Raw genomic sequence first — 17,500 nt, 5'->3', positions numbered from 1 at the left:
TCTGAAAGCTAGTGACTCGTCTCCATTTTGTCTTGATGAAAGTAATTCGTTAAATTAAATATATTGTGAAATTTAAGTTTTGTCTGCAGACATACTGTAATTTAGTATATATTCATTAATTTATTCTAGTACTAAAGAAAGCTGAATATGAAGGAAATGATTGCAAGGAGGAAACACTGCTGTTGAAATATTATTAACTAATACTAAATGAAACAAGAGTGGAAAAGTCCGTAGCTTTATTTAACCTTCGTGCACTTTTCTGTAATCTTGACAACTTGAGATATTCATTCGGAGTAAAAGTGGTGATTACGAAAAGATTACAGGAAATAACTAACAGAAATAGCTAGAAATCCTTCACAGACTGCTGCACCTCTGCACTCTTCACTAATTACATGTGTAACAGATGAACTCCCTGCTTTAAGATAATTACAAGACGGAAGGGATGTGTCATATCACACAGCTTCACTACACTCATTAATTGTTATGAGAAAAAAAATTCTCAAGTAAGATGAAGACTGTTGAACTACACTAAAGAGTAGTAGTTCAAACTCTTCTTAGTTTTATTGAAATATAAACATTGTGTGTAAAGAGTGAAGAAGCGTCCGTGTGGGTGTGAAGTGTCTCTCGTTGTCCTTGCTCTCTGACGGGCGTCTATGAAAATTTAGCTCCTACTTCGTGATGTTAACTTTGAGCTACGCCCGTGAACTCTGTAATGACCACAACTGTATCAAGGGACGTTACCACCTGAAGAGTCTGTCTACCAGAGTCCTCTGGTTGAAACATTCACATGTTGTGACCTCACGCCTCACCATGACTGCTGCTCCTACCCTTCATCCAGGCCGTGCATCGTAATGTTGATCACTATGAAGGAGAAACATAACATTGCTTCATACTCTTTATATAAAGTGAGAAATTTGGAGGCTGACCAGGATTTTATTTGTCTCTTCAGCATCGTCAGTCACTTCTCGCTCTGCGTCAAGAAATTGAGGACATTATTTTTCAAGCAACATTCAATCTGAGATAAAGTTAAATGCACAAAATATTTCATCAAAGGGTCTGTCACGTGACCACCGTGCACCATTCTTCCCTTTTCTTCGCCATCCTGACGATGTCGGTCACTTTCCATTCCTTGTTTATGATTATCAATAAAGTCTTCATGAACCTCTCTTTGTATTCCTTTGGCTCTTTCTCGCAAACCTTCCCCAGCAGGCAATCCCTTTCCATACCTACAGCTATCAATGTGTGTCCAACGGCTGCAGCTGCTTCCGCTTCATGCATACGCCTCTCAAACACTTTGTCCAGCCCTGTATGTCTCAACTCCATTATCTTAGGTCTGTTAGTCTTGCTTTTCGATAAAATCTGTGCATCCTTCTTAGGAAATACATCTCCGTAGTCTATAATGTGATCACAAATGTTTTGTTTACAACTCATATCCATATTATAAAAGTAACTGAACCAAATATTTCAGTGATAAAATAAATGCTTGGAGCCATTTGTATACTCAGATTCGTCATGAAGTTCTGTTTAAAAAAAAACCACACATTTTGTCGGTACAAATTTTTCCATGATTTCTGTTTCATATTTTGCTTCCTAAGTCAGTATTTTTAGAAAATATTGATCTTTAAACTAATTTCATATTCCTTTTAATGTACACTCGCCCTCAGTTCCTCTCATGGTTTTGTGGTATTTACGACCTCCATTTTCATTGTATTGTTCTTCGGAACACACCACACCACACCACACACAACACACACACACACACACACACACACACACACACACACACACACACACACACACACACACACACACACACACACTCTCTCTCTCTCTCTCTCTCTCTCTCTCTCTCTCTCTCTCTCTCTCTCTCTCTCTCTCTCTCTCTTTAATTCATCTACGAGTCATTACAATATCTCTTGTTCCAGGTTTCACTATGGGAGAGAGAGAGAGAGAGAGAGAGAGAGAGAGAGAGAGAGAGAGAGAGAGAGATAATGAAAAAAAAAATCTAAATAAAAACCAACATATTATTCCGAGTAGGAGTAATTCAGTAGCCATAAAAGAAAAGGTTAATAAGTTAAAGATGCGAACGAACGTTAACTAAAACAAGTGAAGTCGAAGTCGTTGTGGTAAAAGGAAATGAAATAAAAGATGCATGAATAAATAAATTAGACGGGAAACTGCTTTATATAATTCAAGATTCAATAGTGGTAAGTTAACGTAGTAGAATTGATGAAGAAGGTAATGCATTATTGAAGTGAAATCAGGGAAGCTTAAAAAAATTGAAGAAAAAAAAAAGATATGTAAGGCAGCGTGGGAATCAGAGTGAATTAATTACACACCGTAAAAGCCAACGCTAAGTTTCTCCTCCTTTGTTTTCACATTTTGCCTTTTTTTTTTCGTTTTTTTTTTCAGGTCACATCGATCGACTTCATCTACATTTTTCTTTTCTGTTTTCGTGTTCATTGTGTATGTGAAGTTAATGTCTTCAGTTACCAGGACGTGTTTTCATATCCATTGTGGTTAATATTTCGGTGATTTTATACAACTTCCAGAAACATATATTGAAATTAGAATAGTACAGACTTCGGCCTTTAATCTTCTGACCTCCATCGACTCTTCCTAATGCAAATAAAATCGTCTAATCGTACCCAAAGTCAAGGTAAAAATGGGTCTCAGTATTGAAGGGGTTAGGTTTGTTCAGTATTCATTCCTTTCTTTATTCCCACTTTTTATCGGGATCAATATTGTATTTCATTTTCTTGTTAACTTTCTTTTTTTTTCTGTCGTCCCTGTTCTCTTTCGGAAAGGTTACATTGACTATCTCTTTTTTTTCATCAGTTGTCTTCTTTTGCTTGCTTTCTAGAATATCGCTTTAGTTTTTTGTTCTTTTATTTTTTGTGTATCTTTCCTTCATTCTCTCTCTCTCTCTCTCTCTCTCTCTCTCTCTCTCTCTCTCTCTCTCTCTCTCTCTCTCTCTCTCTCTCTCTCTCTCTCTCTCTCTCTCTCTCTCTCTCTCTCTTCTGTGTATATCATGGTTCTTCACACATAGTTTTACCAGTTAAGTTCTTCACACATAGTTTTACCAGTAAAGAAAAAAAAGAGCAGATATTTTCTTTACAGATTGACAACTTATCTGCTCTCTCTCTCTCTCTCTCTCTCTCTCTCTCTCTCTCTCTCTCTCTCTCTCTCTCTCTCTCTCTCTCTCTCTCTCTCTCTCTCTCTCTCTCTCTCTCTCTCTCTCTCTCTCTCTCTCTCTCTCTCTCTCTCTCTCTCTCTCTCTCTCTCTCTCTCTCTCTCTCTCTCTGTCTATATCTCTTCCCTCTCTGTTTCTGTTTCTCTCTACTCTCTGTCTCTGTCTCCCTCCTCTCTGTATCTCACTTTCTCTGTCTCTATCTCCCTCCTCTCTCTCGCTCACCTTTGTCTGTCTCTGTCTCTCTCCGCTCTTTTTCTCTGTCTCACCACATTTTCTAAGGTCACATGAATATCCTATTCTTCCTATCTCCTTTTTTTCTAATATTATACTAACTTTTTTCTCCTTTCTTTCACCAACTCAAAACTCATCTGTGTGTTTTTTTCGATCTTTCTGTCTATTTTTCTCACATATAAATAGACTTTCCTTTCTCAATATCTTGTCTTTTTTTCTCTGTTTTCTCGATCTTGTAACATTATGAACACGAGCCTCTCCTCTCTTTTTTTCCCACGTTCTTGAAGGTCATGTTGAAATTCTTCTCTCCCTACTTTTTTTTTTTTTACAAACGTGCGTGATTTCTTCCTCCTAGTTTGACTTTGTAACACTTAGTGGTCATTAAGGCCCGTACCAAGAGTCACGAAGGTTTAAGGTCGAGGGTAGAAGGGAAGGTAATGTGGTACCAAGAGTCGCTGTCATTATTGGAACGAAGAGCAGAGGGAAGGTCGAAGGGAAGGCATGGGTGCCCCCGTGTCTTCCACATGACCTTCGAATAAATATTTTATAATTTTCGTAAGCTGGAGTGACCAACGAATAGTATGAACTAAAATCAACATCAAGTAATATTTTCAATCTCGGAAAACCGATAGTTATGTTTCCACGTAAGTTACTATTTTTTTATAATAGTGAAGGATCGCCTTAAAATCGCGAGGTGGAAGAACGCAGTGGATCCAGAAAGCTCGCCACCTAGCTGTTTTATGAAGCTTGTTTTCGTTTGTCAGGAAAGTTACACTGTTTATTTCATGGTAATAAATATTTTCTTTAGTGAGCTCATCATCCAAGCCTATTAAAGACCAAATATGTGCATGGGTTAATGGAGAATAGGAAGTGACAGGTGAACTGCCAACAGACAGAAGGCTGTCAAAGTATGCAAAGAAAAGCCAGTCACAAGGTAGATACTAGCCTGTATAAGCAGGTTTAAAACAAAACCACAAAGATGTATGTGGGGATGTAGACAGAGAATTTCACAAGCACCCCAACCCACACTAACCCAGGACTCTCTCTCTCTCTCTCTCTCTCTCTCTCTCTCTCTCTCTCTCTCTCTCTCTCTCTCTCTCTCTCTCTCTCTCTCTCTCTCTCTCAACAGACAGTTTTTTTCCTTATTTCTTCTTATTCTTATTTTTTTCCTATTTCTTTTTCTCTTTCTATAATGTCAGTGTACCAGTCTGAATATTTTTCATCCCTAATATCTTTTTCCATTTTATATACATACATCAACTATCTTTTCCCACTGGGGCTTATTTTTTTCCCTATTTCACTTTTCACATTGGATATCATATGTTTTTTTTTTTCAGCTTTCATTAAACAGTCATTAGTTTCTTTTTCCTTTAGTTTTTTTTTTTCACTCATATATTTTTTTGTTTCTCTATGAGGTCAAATGGCTTTCCTCTCATTGCAGTTTATTTAATTTGTTATATTTCTTAATGTCTTAACTTTTTTTTATTTTATTCTTTACCTTCACATCAAGTACATTTTCTGTAGATTATTTTTGTTTCATACGTGTTTTTTTATTCCTGGGTATTTTTGTACTCATTTTTTTCATATTTGTTTTTGTTTTCTTCCTCATATTTTGTCGTCATATTTTCTTTATGTGTTTTATCTCCAACTCTTTCCCTCTTCATACATTTTTCGTCGACTCCTTCTCCGATTTGTTAGGTTAGGTTAGGTCAGGTTAATTTAAGTTAGGTTAGATTGGGTTAGGTTTACTTTGTCATCTTTTCCTTCAACTTTTTTTCATGTATTTTTCTGCGACTATTTCCTTCTTCATACATTTTTTAGTCGAGTCTTTCCCGATTCGTTAGGTTAAGTTAGGTTAGGTTAGGTTGGGTTAGGTTTACTTTCTCATCTTTTTCTTCAACTTTTCTCCATGTATTTTTCTCCGACTATTTCCTTCTTCATATATTTTTTTTTTTTGGTGGACTTTGTTCCGCTTCGGTAATTTCCTACTGCCATATCACAGTGTTGTTATATCAACCATATTTCCTTCCATTTTTCTTCATTTTAAATTCTGCACATTTCTTTCCCCTACACACCATTTATTTAATACATTTTGATGCATTTTCTTTCCATTTTTTGCTTTCCAGTTTCAATATCATACACTTTTCTTTTCATCCAGCGTTCCACAAGATCAAATTTACCATCTTTTTTTTTTGGCCTTGTTCATATTTTCATTTCAAAAACCTAATTCACTTTTCCCACTTTTCCATAAGGGTGCGTGGCTATCTCTCCTGTTTAGCATCCCAGCGTTCATGACACCAAACACTGTATAGAGAAAGGGTCTTTAAACCTAACTGTATTAACGTCTACTGCTGCTTGCACCTCTCTGTCCCTTCCTACCCGTCCTCCCTCTCCCTCCCTACCGAGTGCTCTTAATCCCACGCCTCCCTTTCCCACCCCCATCCACTCCTTACCCTCCAATATGCACTCACCTCCTGATCTTTACCTTCCCTCCTCTCCCTCTCCTCTTGTAGCTTTCACTTCCTCTCACCCCCCTCTCTTCTGGTCTCCATTCTCCCTCTCCCCTCTCCCCCATGCCATCAACGGACCAAACAGGATTATGTAGGTCTCTTTCCCTCTCTCTCTCTCCCTCTCTCCCTCTCCCCTTTCTTTCCTCCTCTCCCCTCTTCTCCCTATTAGTCCCTCCCCTCTCCCACATCAGCCACAAACATATTCATTGCCACACAAAAATTCACTGCCATGCATATTCATATAGTTTTTAATCAAGCGAGGTCAGTGAGACTCTGCCAGCGATAGAGGAAGGGGGAAGGGGGAAGGGGAAGGGGAAGTGGAAAGGGAGAGGGAAAGAGGAAGGTTTTGGGGGAGGATAGGGGAAGGGAAAATGTCGTTTGTTTCGTGACCAATCTCTGTTGGCGAGAGGAAAACTTTTTTTGTTTCGTTTGTGTGTGTGTTTGTTTTTCAGTCACTTAGTTGCTTAGTCATTGGTTGGTGTAGTGAGTTAGTTTGTCAGTCAGTCTCTCTCTCTCTCTCTCTCTCTCTCTCTCTCTCTCTCTCTCTCTCTCTCTCTCTCTCTCTCTCTCTCTCTCTCTCTCTCTCTCTCTCTCTCTCTCTCTCTCTCTCTCTCTCAATCGTTTTGTGTTTATTTTTTTTCTATGTTTCTGTTTCTGATTTATTGCATTTATTTTTTGCTGGGCTTTAGAGAAAATAATATAGTATGTCACTGAAATGTGTGTGTGTGTGTGTGTGTGTGTGTGTGTGTGTGTGTGTGTGTGTGTGTGTGTGTGTGTGTGTGTGTGTGTGTGTGTGTGTGTGTGTGTGTGTGTGTGTGTGTGTGTGTGTGTGTGTGTGTGTGTGTGTGTGTGTGTGTGTGTGTTGCCAGACTTAACCTCGTAGATCTGATATATATATATATATATATATATATATATATATATATATATATATATATATATATATATATATTAAATTAGATTAAATGAGAATGCACTTTTTTTCTTTCCCTTACTGACGAATTATTGATTTTTTTGTATTCAGATTTTTTGTTCCTTTTTTTCCATATTTTGTTTTTTTTTTTTTTGTCATATTCTTTTAGTTTCTTTTTCTTTTCCATTTATTCCTTTTCCTCTTATAACATCTACTGTATTACTCTTCTGCTCTATCTTATTTTTAGTCCTTTTCACGCTTCCTCCGTGCTCTTTGGTCTCCCAACCGCTTGTAGTAAGAGCTGAGCAGAGTTGTGTGGTTCACGTGGTTGGATCTTGACTCTTGAGCTGTCTAACTCAACCTGGACAGTTCCCACCGCCATGCTATCCATACACTTGTATCTTCGGAAGTACGTGGCTCATCACGCTGACACATCATATGATCAGCACAAATCTTTTTAGTTTTATGTGACACAGTTTTCATTGATTCAGATGGATTTTATAGTTAATTTGTATTCTGAGTGAACATTGGACTGATTCTGTTGAAACCTGGGGTGTGTCATGTATTTTGTGTGTGTACATAAACAGGTATTTCAGGTTTATTTAGATTGCGCATGCATTAACGCACCTGAGCAACACATGAAGTAATGACCTGATCAAGCTTTAATTTTGTGTAATATGGACCAAGAATATATTGAAGAACGTATGAATCTTCAATTATTCCTACATATACACAAATCACATTGTAGGACTTTAAAATATGTTTTATTTCCGCTAAATTAAATTGTTTTGTCTCAACGGAAGTGAATTGACAATGAAGTGCTGCACATAACAGGGCTTCGCATCCCGCAGAGTTTTGAGTTATGGCTGGTTGAAGTCGAGTGCTATGTGCAAACAAGCATCGGTCTTTTAATATACTCTGTTTTTTTTCGCATTTCTTAGTATTTTGTTAAGCGTTTCAAACATGTTATCGTGCAACTCTAAAGATTCAAAACCAGATAACGCAATGAGTTTTCCCTTATCAAGGACTAGTTAATCACGAGTCACAAGAATTGGGTCAGTATTCAGAAATTTTCATCTATTAACTAAACTAGACGCACACCATTAGATGTGAATGCACCGTGGAGTGATTTTTCTTGTAAGGGACCGTCGACTCTGGGAAAGTTTTGAGTTATAGCGAGTTGAAGTTGGTGGTTGTGTGGTAAGGCGCTGGTGGACGCTTCTGGTGGATGGTGCGTGCTGTGTGTGTGTGTGTGTGTGTGTGTGTGTGTGTGTGTGTGTGTGTGTGTGGTAACGTTTTTTCATGGCACATCAAGGCGTTTTACTGGATCTATTAATTTATATTTCTATATTTCTATTAATTTATCTATTTTAATCTTAATTCACCATTTCTATTTTTCTTCATCAATATCTTCCCCGCTTTTCTCTTTCCTTTTGTCCTTTGTGTCCAGAAATTACATATGATCCTTCCTTCATTATTTGTCTGTCTGTCTGTCAACCTATATGTTCGTCTCTTATATATTTCCTTCCTTAAAACCTTACTGTCCTTCTTTTCCTCCCTCTCTCCCTCTCTCCTTCCCTCTCCTACCCCGTTCTCTCCCTCTGCCTCCACTAACTAGAACAAAACTATTCTCGAAGACTGAAATAACGATGCAGCCTCGTGAAAGCTTACACCGACGAGCCCCGAAGGAGTCTCTCGCTGTCTCTGGGGAGTTGCCGCGCTCAGTAGTGGGTACGGAGAGGCGACAGTTGCGTGCGTCAGGGATGCTCAGGTCTGGCAAGGAGAGATTTTGGCTTCGCAAGGTGGATGGCTAATTAACCTGGTCACTGAGGGTCTGGTTACCTGTCTGCTGGAGTCAGGTGTCCCGGAGTGGTTTATCCTGTTAAATGTGTGTGTTTGTGTGTGTGTGTGTGTGTGTGTGTGTGTGTGTGTGTGTGTGTGTGTGTGTGTGTGTATAGTTTCGGTTCTGATTTTTTTCTTATATTTTATGTTCTTTTTTGTTTTTTCTAAGGTCTTTATTTTGTTTATTTTGTTGTATATACTTTTTTTAGAGCCTTTATCTTTACTGTGTATTTCCTGTTTTGTCCTGAAAATTATTGTGTGAATATTCCTATGTATGTCTATTTTGGTTTTGGTTTTGCTAGGTCTATTTATTTGCTTATCAACGAGTAAGAACAAGCATGTCGGGCACTCGCGCGTCACACACTGCTTGCCTGCTCATTGGTAAAGTCCTTGCGTGTCACGTGTAAAACTCAAGTTGGCGTTCCTGTGTGCTAATGTTCAAGATTATTTTGTGTTTCTTAATAAGCTTTGTATTAATTTCTTTTTGTTTAGTATTTTTGGAGACAGCAAATCCCTTGGCTCATTCTCTAGGATTAGGTCACGTCCACCAAAAAGAGACTATTGCCTCGTGCGCGTTGCTTGTCCGGTGGGGTGGTAGTACAGGAGGTAACTGTGCATGTGGTCCGTGGTAGTGGCGCGGCACGTGTGTGTTATTGGCAGGTGATGAGGCGAGGCCAGGTTGAGTTACTGCAACATTCCTGTCAGGCCACTTCTTTATATATAATTCCATTCACAAGTACGTGCTAGGTCATAGTTATTTGACCTTTACTCGTGCAATTAAAGGGCAGCGGTGATGGAGATTACGTATGTGCTTGATTAGTATTTATCTTTAGCAAAATATTAAGCAAACAATTACTCTTTTTTACGAAGAGTACACTCCAATCAGTGTGCTAAATTAGATCTGTAAATCCTCTGTGATATTTTCCTGTTATTGAATTACGTGATCACCGAGAGTAATCCTCTGAAAGAAATTGTATAGCTACTGTTTTGATTATTCCAAAGGATATTTCCAGCTACTGTGCTGCAAACATTTATTGTATTAATTCTCACTTTCTGTCTGTCGTCCAAACGCATTTTCTTTCTTTCTTAAATGTTTCCACAGCTCGCAGTATTTTCAATCTCTCTCTCTCTCTCTCTCTCTCTCTCTCTCTCTCTCTCTCTCTCTCTCTCTCTCTCTCTCTCTCTCTCTCTCTCTCTCTCTCTCTCTCTCTCGGCTGTCTGTGTTTCATGCAACTTGTAGTAGAAATGGAATAATAATAAATATAGAAACAATAGAACTGCAGGAAGCATCACAGAGTGCATTAATTTTCCTTCCATTACGGACAAAATATACACTTTCCCTGCAGTGTACTTTGGGCTAAACATAGAGTGTGCAGCAAACGCGGGTGTGGTGAGCAATGCACATAATTTCAAGTACAAATCCTTCCCCTGCCATTACCAGCGCTACACTTGCTATATATCTTTCTTGTTTGCTGTCTCATTAAGTTCTTTGAGCAACACAGAACGTAGCCGCTCTTCGTGCTTGTGTCAGCCGCGTCGCCGCCCACCGAGCTAGATGTGCGTGAGGTGATACAGACGACAGCACCACTAAAGCCTCCCCTCCTCGCCTTACTGACCTCTGCACAGCGCCCCGCCTGGTGGTGCCATTACCTCCACCCTTTGCCGTGGCTGCCGCTACCAAACGTCCTTGTTGTTGTTGTTGTTGTTGTTGTTGTTGTTGTTGTTGTTGTTGTTGTTGTTGTTGTTGTTGTTGTTGTTGTTGTTGTTGTTGTTGTTGTTGTTGTTGTTGTTGTTGTTGTTGTTGTTGTTGACGTTTTTGTTGTCGTTGTTGTTGTTGATGTTTTCGTTGTTGTTGTAGTTGATGTAGTTGTTGTTGTGGTTGTTATTATTGTTGTTGTTGTCATGAGACGTCTTCTAGTTTACAGTTCTTCAGATTAGATAGTGTGATTTCCTTTTATGCAAGAAATGTATTGGAGCAAGGCAATAAAAAGTTAAAAGCAAAAAAAATGTCCCACTGAATTGTCAATCAATATGGAGTAAGCAAGGAAAATAATCATGCAAAATTTGAGAAGAGTCTTGAAACAGTTGGAGTCAAAGGCAAAGAGATCAGTATTTGTTTTCCTCTCTGTGTTGCGTTGTGTTCTGTGAAGTTACATGCTAGATAGATAAACCTAAAAAATCCAGCAGCCTTTCAACGGTACGTGTGCAATATAAGATATTCACGTGTATGAATGTCACTGTTCATGGTAGCGATAGGAAACACAGGATGACAAAGAAGTACTGTATCATGTAACGTTTTGATAGTTGATTTATACATAAAGGCAGGAGCAGGCACGTCAGAAAATGCTGTGCTCGCTTCATTACTATCTCTCCCTTACTGCAACATTCCATCCACCTGTCTTAAGGCAGTGTTCTGAAACACTTCACTCTTTCACCATCACTGCTTTCTAAAGGCTCTAGTTGAAATGCTCATGTTTTCAAGCATATTTTCATTTCCTGGTGATGGATTGGCAAGATTTCTACTTAATTAAAAGAACAAACAGTCATGAAAACCCTGGTAGTCGTTTCTATGCCCTTAGAAAATTGTCGTGGTAAGAAAACAAAGCGCTTCTAAATACGGACCTTATCTCCACAAAATTGGTCACGTGGTGAGGAACCAGGATGAGTTGGGATCTTTGGCAATTTGGGAATATTACGAATGTATCGAGTTCATGTGAAGATACAACACTGATAGTCCCTGAATCGCTACAAGTCATAAAGAGTACTCGATTATATTTCCCGGATTTTGTATTTCAGAGAATGGCAACTTAACAATCTCTCTCTCTCTCTCTCTCTCTCTCTCTCTCTCTCTCTCTCTCTCTCTCTCTCTCTCTCTCTCTCTCTCTCTCTCTCTCTCTCTCTCTCTCTCTCTCTCTCTCTCTCTCTCTGTGTGCACGTGTTATTATAAGAAAAAACACTTTGATCGCGTGTAAACTTTTGGAAGATTAAAAGCAATGCACGTTCATTGATCTATAAATAATTTTGATGCCGCCTTGTTCTTCAGAAGTCTGGAAGCACTGATTGACTCTTAATAAAAACGTGGTTATGTATTAATGTAACAAAAAGAGTGTTATATGTCGGGCTATTTAGAATCTTGAAGCATTACATGGTGGAATATATATGACATGATCAATTTTAACCCGCTTCAGGATCATGACGCGCTTTCATAATCATTCTGCTTACTATTTCGAGATTTCACACAGCTTCAGAAACTTATGTGGGGATTAAAATAGTGAAGACTCTGGCCAGCAATCTTCTGACCTCCATAGACTCTTCCTAATGTCAATAAATCGTCTAATCACATCTAAAACTTGTGGTAAATAGAGCGTCTCAGTAGTGATGGAGTTAATAGCGCCTTAAAAATCTGTCAATCTTGAATGTGTTGTAACAAAAAAGTGTATCGATAGTGACTGTGAGTTTGAAGGCTTGGAAATATCACCTGTTTGCATATACCTTAGTTAATTGATTTGTATTTTTGATGAATCTTTCTCTCTCTCTTTCTCTCTCTCTCTCTCTCTCTCTCTCTCTCTCTCTCTCTCTCTCTCTCTCTCTCTCTCTCTCTCTCTCTCTCTCTCTCTCTCTCTCTCATGTGTTATATTGGTTTTAGTGGTTTGGTATTCCTTTGTGAGATTGACTTCAGATTTTCTTGGAATGTCTTTTTAAGCAGCATTGTGTGTGTGTGTTTCTGTGTGTGTGTGTGTGTGTGTGTGTGTGTGTGTGTGTGTGTGTGTGTGTGTGTGTGTGTGTGTGTGTGTGAGAGAGAGAGAGAGAGAGAGAGAGAGAGAGAGAGAGAGAGAGAGAGAGAGAGAGAGAGAGAGAGAGAGAGAGAGAGAGAGAGAGAGAGAGAGAGAGAGAGAGAGAGTTCATATTGCGACTGACTCTCTTTTAAGTATTTTTCTAGAACGACTCCTTTTCACTTCTTGTCTTCTGGTTGGCGTTGCTTTCTGATTATTTCATCACATATTCCACAATAATTATAGCTTTGCACTTGTTCATTTTTTTTTTTCGTTTCTATTTTCATATAGAATGTTATTGCTTTTGCCTTTATTAATTTCTTTGTAATTGCTTTTCATTTTTTCATATCTATTTATCTAGCTATCTGTGTGTGTGTGTGTGTGTGTGTGTGTGTGTGTGTGTGTGTGTGTGTGTGTGTGTGTGTGTGTGTGTGTGTGTGTGTGTGTGTGTCTTATAACATTCTTATCCCTGATTAATGATATCTATCCATTTATCTGTCTCTGTATGTGTCTACGTGCCTGCCTGTCTGTCTGTCTGTCTGTCTGTCTGTCTGTCTGTCTGTCTGTCTGTCTGTCTGTCTGTCTGTCTCTCTCTCTCTCTCTCTCTCTCTCTCTCTCTCTCTCTCTCTCTCTCTCTCTCTCTCTCTCTCTCTCTCTCTCTCTCTCTCTCTCTCTCTCTCTCTCTCTCTCTCTCTCTCTCTCTCTCTCTCTCTCTCTATCTATCTATCTATCTATCTCTATCTATCTATCTATCTATCTATCTATCTATCTATCTATCTATCTATCTATCTATCTATGTCTGTCTGTCTGTCTGTCTGTCTGTCTGTCTGTCTGTCTGTCTGTCTGTCTGTCTGTCTGTCTGTCTGTCTGTCTGTCTTTCTATCTATCTATCTATTTATTGTTAACTATCCATTAATATGTGCTTTTTTTTATATTGATAGCTATAGACAGTGAAATATCGTAGCTTTTCGTGTGTGTGTGTGTGTGTGTGTTTGTGTGTGTGTGTGACCGTGTAGGGCGAGGTAAGTGTATCATCTGCCTCGTCCGTTCCTGACCTTTCCTCTCATTCAATAACAAAACTTCTATTACATGTGCCAGAAAAAGCTCCTGCTGCCAGCCACTTAATTTTTACGGCGCTTGAAGTGAAGGAGTGAGAGGAGGTAGCTCTGTGATTCCCTTTACTGATCACTTCCCATAATTCCTTCCTTCATTCATTCTCTTTTCTTCTTTGCTTCCTTGTCCTTTCCTTCCTCTCGTCTTCTCGCTTCTGTAAATTCCTTCTTCTTCTTGTTTTTTTTTTTTTTTGTTGCTTTCTTCCTTCCTTTTTTTACCGTTTTCTTGTCTTTTTTCTTATCATGTCTTTCTTTCTTTTCCTTTATTCGTTTCTTCAAATTTTTCAATCCTGTTTCATCTTAATTTTTTCTTCCTTTATTTCCTTCGTTATTTCCTTCTTTCTGTTTTTTTTTTACTTCTTGTGTTTCCTTTTCTCTTATTCATTCTTTTTCTTTTCTTTTCCTTCACACTTTTGATAATTTGTTAGTTCTTTCGTTCCTTCTTTTCTTTCTTCATTCTTTTTTTGTCATTTTTCGTTTTCTATATTATTCTTTCCTTCCTTTTAAGTTTCTATTTATATTATTTCTTTTGTCCTCGTTCTTTTCTCCTCTTTCTCCATTTTTCATTTCTATCTTGTTGTTTTTTCTTTTCTCTATCCTTCCTTTCTTTCCTTGATAATTTTTTATTCATTGTTTCTCTTTCTTCTATCCTTCTTTTCACAGCTTATTCTTTCTTTTAGCTCAGCATTTTTCTCTTTTTTTTCTATTGTCTCTTCATTGCTATATATTTTCTCTTCTTTTCTTTTGTATTTTCTTCTTCCTCCCTTACTTCCCTTTCCTTCCTTCCTTTATTCTCTTATTCATCTTATTCATTTCATTCCTATCCTGAGTTTAATCGATGTACTGAATCTGTACGTTAGATCTTGCAGTTTTTCAACACATTAACACACTCATTTAATGTTTTCTTATAAAACTATAATATCTGATCATTTACTTTATATCAAGTCTTTCAATAGCGTGAGTGTGTCTGGAAGAAGTGCGAAGAGTTCTAAAATGAATGAGTGAAATATAAACTTTGGACAAGAAGCTTGATTTCAAAAAGTGATAGAAAAAAGTTGACTGTGAAATATATTGGTAGACGAATCGTGAATGGAAGAGACTCAGTAAGCAGGTTATTAATACTTAGTCATTAGGAAGCTTTTGTTATAAATCGCGGACGGCAGATTAGTGCTAAGTCATTATAGCGTAAAGGTGTACCTGATGCAGTTAGTAGTTTCTTTATTGGCATATTTGATTATCCTTTGCTTTATGACAGTGAGCAGCGAGAGTGCATGTGTGTGTGTGTGTGTGTGTGTGTGTGTGTGTGTGTGTGTGTGTGTGTGTGTACGAGTTGGGGATGAAAAATTTACCGATGTGAAAATGAAGATGAAAAGAAGAGACTTAAATTTTACTTAGTTACTTATTAAAAAGGTAAAGTAATTTTCTAAATTGACGAGATTACGTTGATAGATTAATCATATTCGACAAGAAATAAATGTCTGTAATAAATACGTGAGACAGAAATGATAAAAAGAAAAAAATATGCTTTAATTTTAGCCGCAAGAATAAAAAATACTCTTCTTCTTTTTCGTAGTCAATCAATAACGAATAAGTAGCTATCGATTACTTGATTATCTTGGCGTAAGGGAGTGAAATGATAAGCCTTCCTTTACCTAAACTTACAGTATATGCCGTGAGCCACCTCCTTAGCGTGGTTGCCTCTGGGAGTGTGAGGGAGGGAAAGGGACGGCACGAGTCACTAAACTCTTTCACTGTGTCGCCTTGGGGAATAGGAATTAGCCAGCCAGTCCTCACTAAACACGCCTGCATGTCTAACAGGCTCGAGACGCAGAGATGAGGGTTGCTTTGGGACTGGTGATTATCAGGAAATTTATCTGTTTCTTTTTAATTTCCATACAACAAAAAAATCATTAACCATTTCAGTGCTATGACGCGTTTTTGTATTTATTCTGCTTATTGTTTTGTGATTTTATGCAGCTTCAGAAACTTATGTGGAGATAAAAATTGTGAGGATTCTGACCATTAATCTTCTGACCTCCATAGACTTTTCCTAATATAAGTAAAAGCGTCTAATCATACCCAAACTCATGGTAAAAAAAAAAAAAGGCGTGCCAGTAGTGAAGGGGTTAAAAAAAAAAAAGTTGTGATATGGGTTAATGCAGTGTAAACCAGAACTATCAAACTTTGGTATCTGGATAGACCAAAATGTTTAATCTGGTTGCCATTGTTTTTATTTCTTATGTAATGACACAATATCGTTTATCTTCTTTCTGTGATGCATTTGGTTTTCCACTTTCTCTTTATACTCTTCACTCTGCCTATTCATAGTTACCTTTTAATCTTGCTATTTTCAACCTGAACTTTGCCTAACTTAAACTCAACAAAACCGATAATATACACGCATGTCTGACGTGAACCTTACCCACACCTTAAACTTTACATGACATCGATATCAAGACAGAACATAATCCAAAGTAATCTGATCTCTGGCCTAAGTAAACATAAGATCTTGACCTAACTAAACTCTTTTAACGTAACCTCAACTAAATGAGTCTAACGTAACATAACTTAAACCGTAAAGCAATTCTGAATATCGATTTCATCTCCTTATTTACTAGGTTAAAGATCGTAGGTAGACAAGTATTCAAAATAATAATAAAATGATAATAGATAAGAAAATCCTCTTTACTAATCTATACTACTAGCCTTAAATCATCTTTTTTTAATCTCTTCAGTTGTTGGACGCATTTTTTTCTATGATTTTTAGATTTTAGACAATTTTATTTGCATTAGGAAGGGTTTATGGAGGTCAAAAGATTAATGGCCAAAGTCTTCACTATTCTAACCTCCCACATAGGTTTCTTAAGCTGTACAAAATCGCCAAATGGTAACCAGAATGAATATGGAAACGCGTCATGGTACTGAAGGGGATTGAAAATAAACTTCAGGCCTCACATAATATCACCTACTAACCTCGCCTCACTGAACCCCAGCACGTATCACTTTCTATTTATTCTAGCTGACATTTGTAAGGAATTTAAGAAGCCAAGAAAAAAAGAGAAAAGAAAATATAATAAGATCAATAAATAAATAATGAAAACAAGCAATCCATGTAATAATAAAGGAAAAGTATTGTTGCTTCATGACCTTTACGTACAAGAAGTGAAACGAAGAAAAAAGAAAACATTACACACGACTACAAAACTTTCGGATTTTGGCATTTACAACTTGCAAGACGTAAATGGTTACAAAAACACAGAAAACTTCACCTATTTCTATTGATATGCTGAGAAACAGACAGAGAGAGAGAGAGAGAGAGAGAGAGAGAGAGAGAGAGAGAGAGAGAGAGAGAGAGAGAATGACAAATAAGTTTTAACACAGCATGTACTCATTCTTCTCTCTCTCTCTCTCTCTCTCTCTCTCTCTCTCTCTCTCTCTCTCTCTCTCTCTCTCTCTCTCTCTCTCTCTCTCTCTCTCTCTCTCTCTCTCTCTCTATGATGCATTACGCCTTCGTCGACATTGATTGAGTTCGTTGTCGCGTGAGAGAGAGAGAGAGAGAGAGAGAGAGAGAGAGAGAGAGAGAGAGTATATGTGTTTGTTTGTTTGTGAATGAGAGTCTGTGTGTGTGTGTGTGTGTGTGTGTGTGTGTGTGTGTGTGTGTGTGTGTGTGTGTGTGTGTGTGTGTGTGTGTGTGTGTCTGTAGGCGATTATCCTTGAATTGATAATCAGATTAATGAACTACTGTTTATTTCTCGTGACCTGTTTAGCTTTTACTCACATTCTCTCCCTCTCTCTCTCTCTCTCTCTCTCTCTCTCTCTCTCTCTCTCTCTCTCTCTCTCTCTCTCTCTCTCTCTCTCTCTCTCTCTCTCTCTCTCTCTCTCTTGCCACTTAAGGTCCACAGTTAATAGAGATGCTCGTAATGACT

The 17,500-nt window shown here is 38.0% G+C and overlaps 1 pseudogene; it reads left to right on the top strand.

Moving 5' to 3' along the window:
* Positions 1-17,500, top strand: part of LOC123499350 — a 262,752-nt pseudogene that overhangs the window by 12,523 nt on the left and 232,729 nt on the right.

This window comes from Portunus trituberculatus, chromosome 49, assembly GCF_017591435.1.
Source record: "Portunus trituberculatus isolate SZX2019 chromosome 49, ASM1759143v1, whole genome shotgun sequence".
NCBI classification, from domain to species: domain Eukaryota; kingdom Metazoa; phylum Arthropoda; class Malacostraca; order Decapoda; family Portunidae; genus Portunus; species Portunus trituberculatus.
Note: the sequence above shows the minus strand (reverse complement) of the source record. Positions and strands in the feature narration are given on the sequence as shown.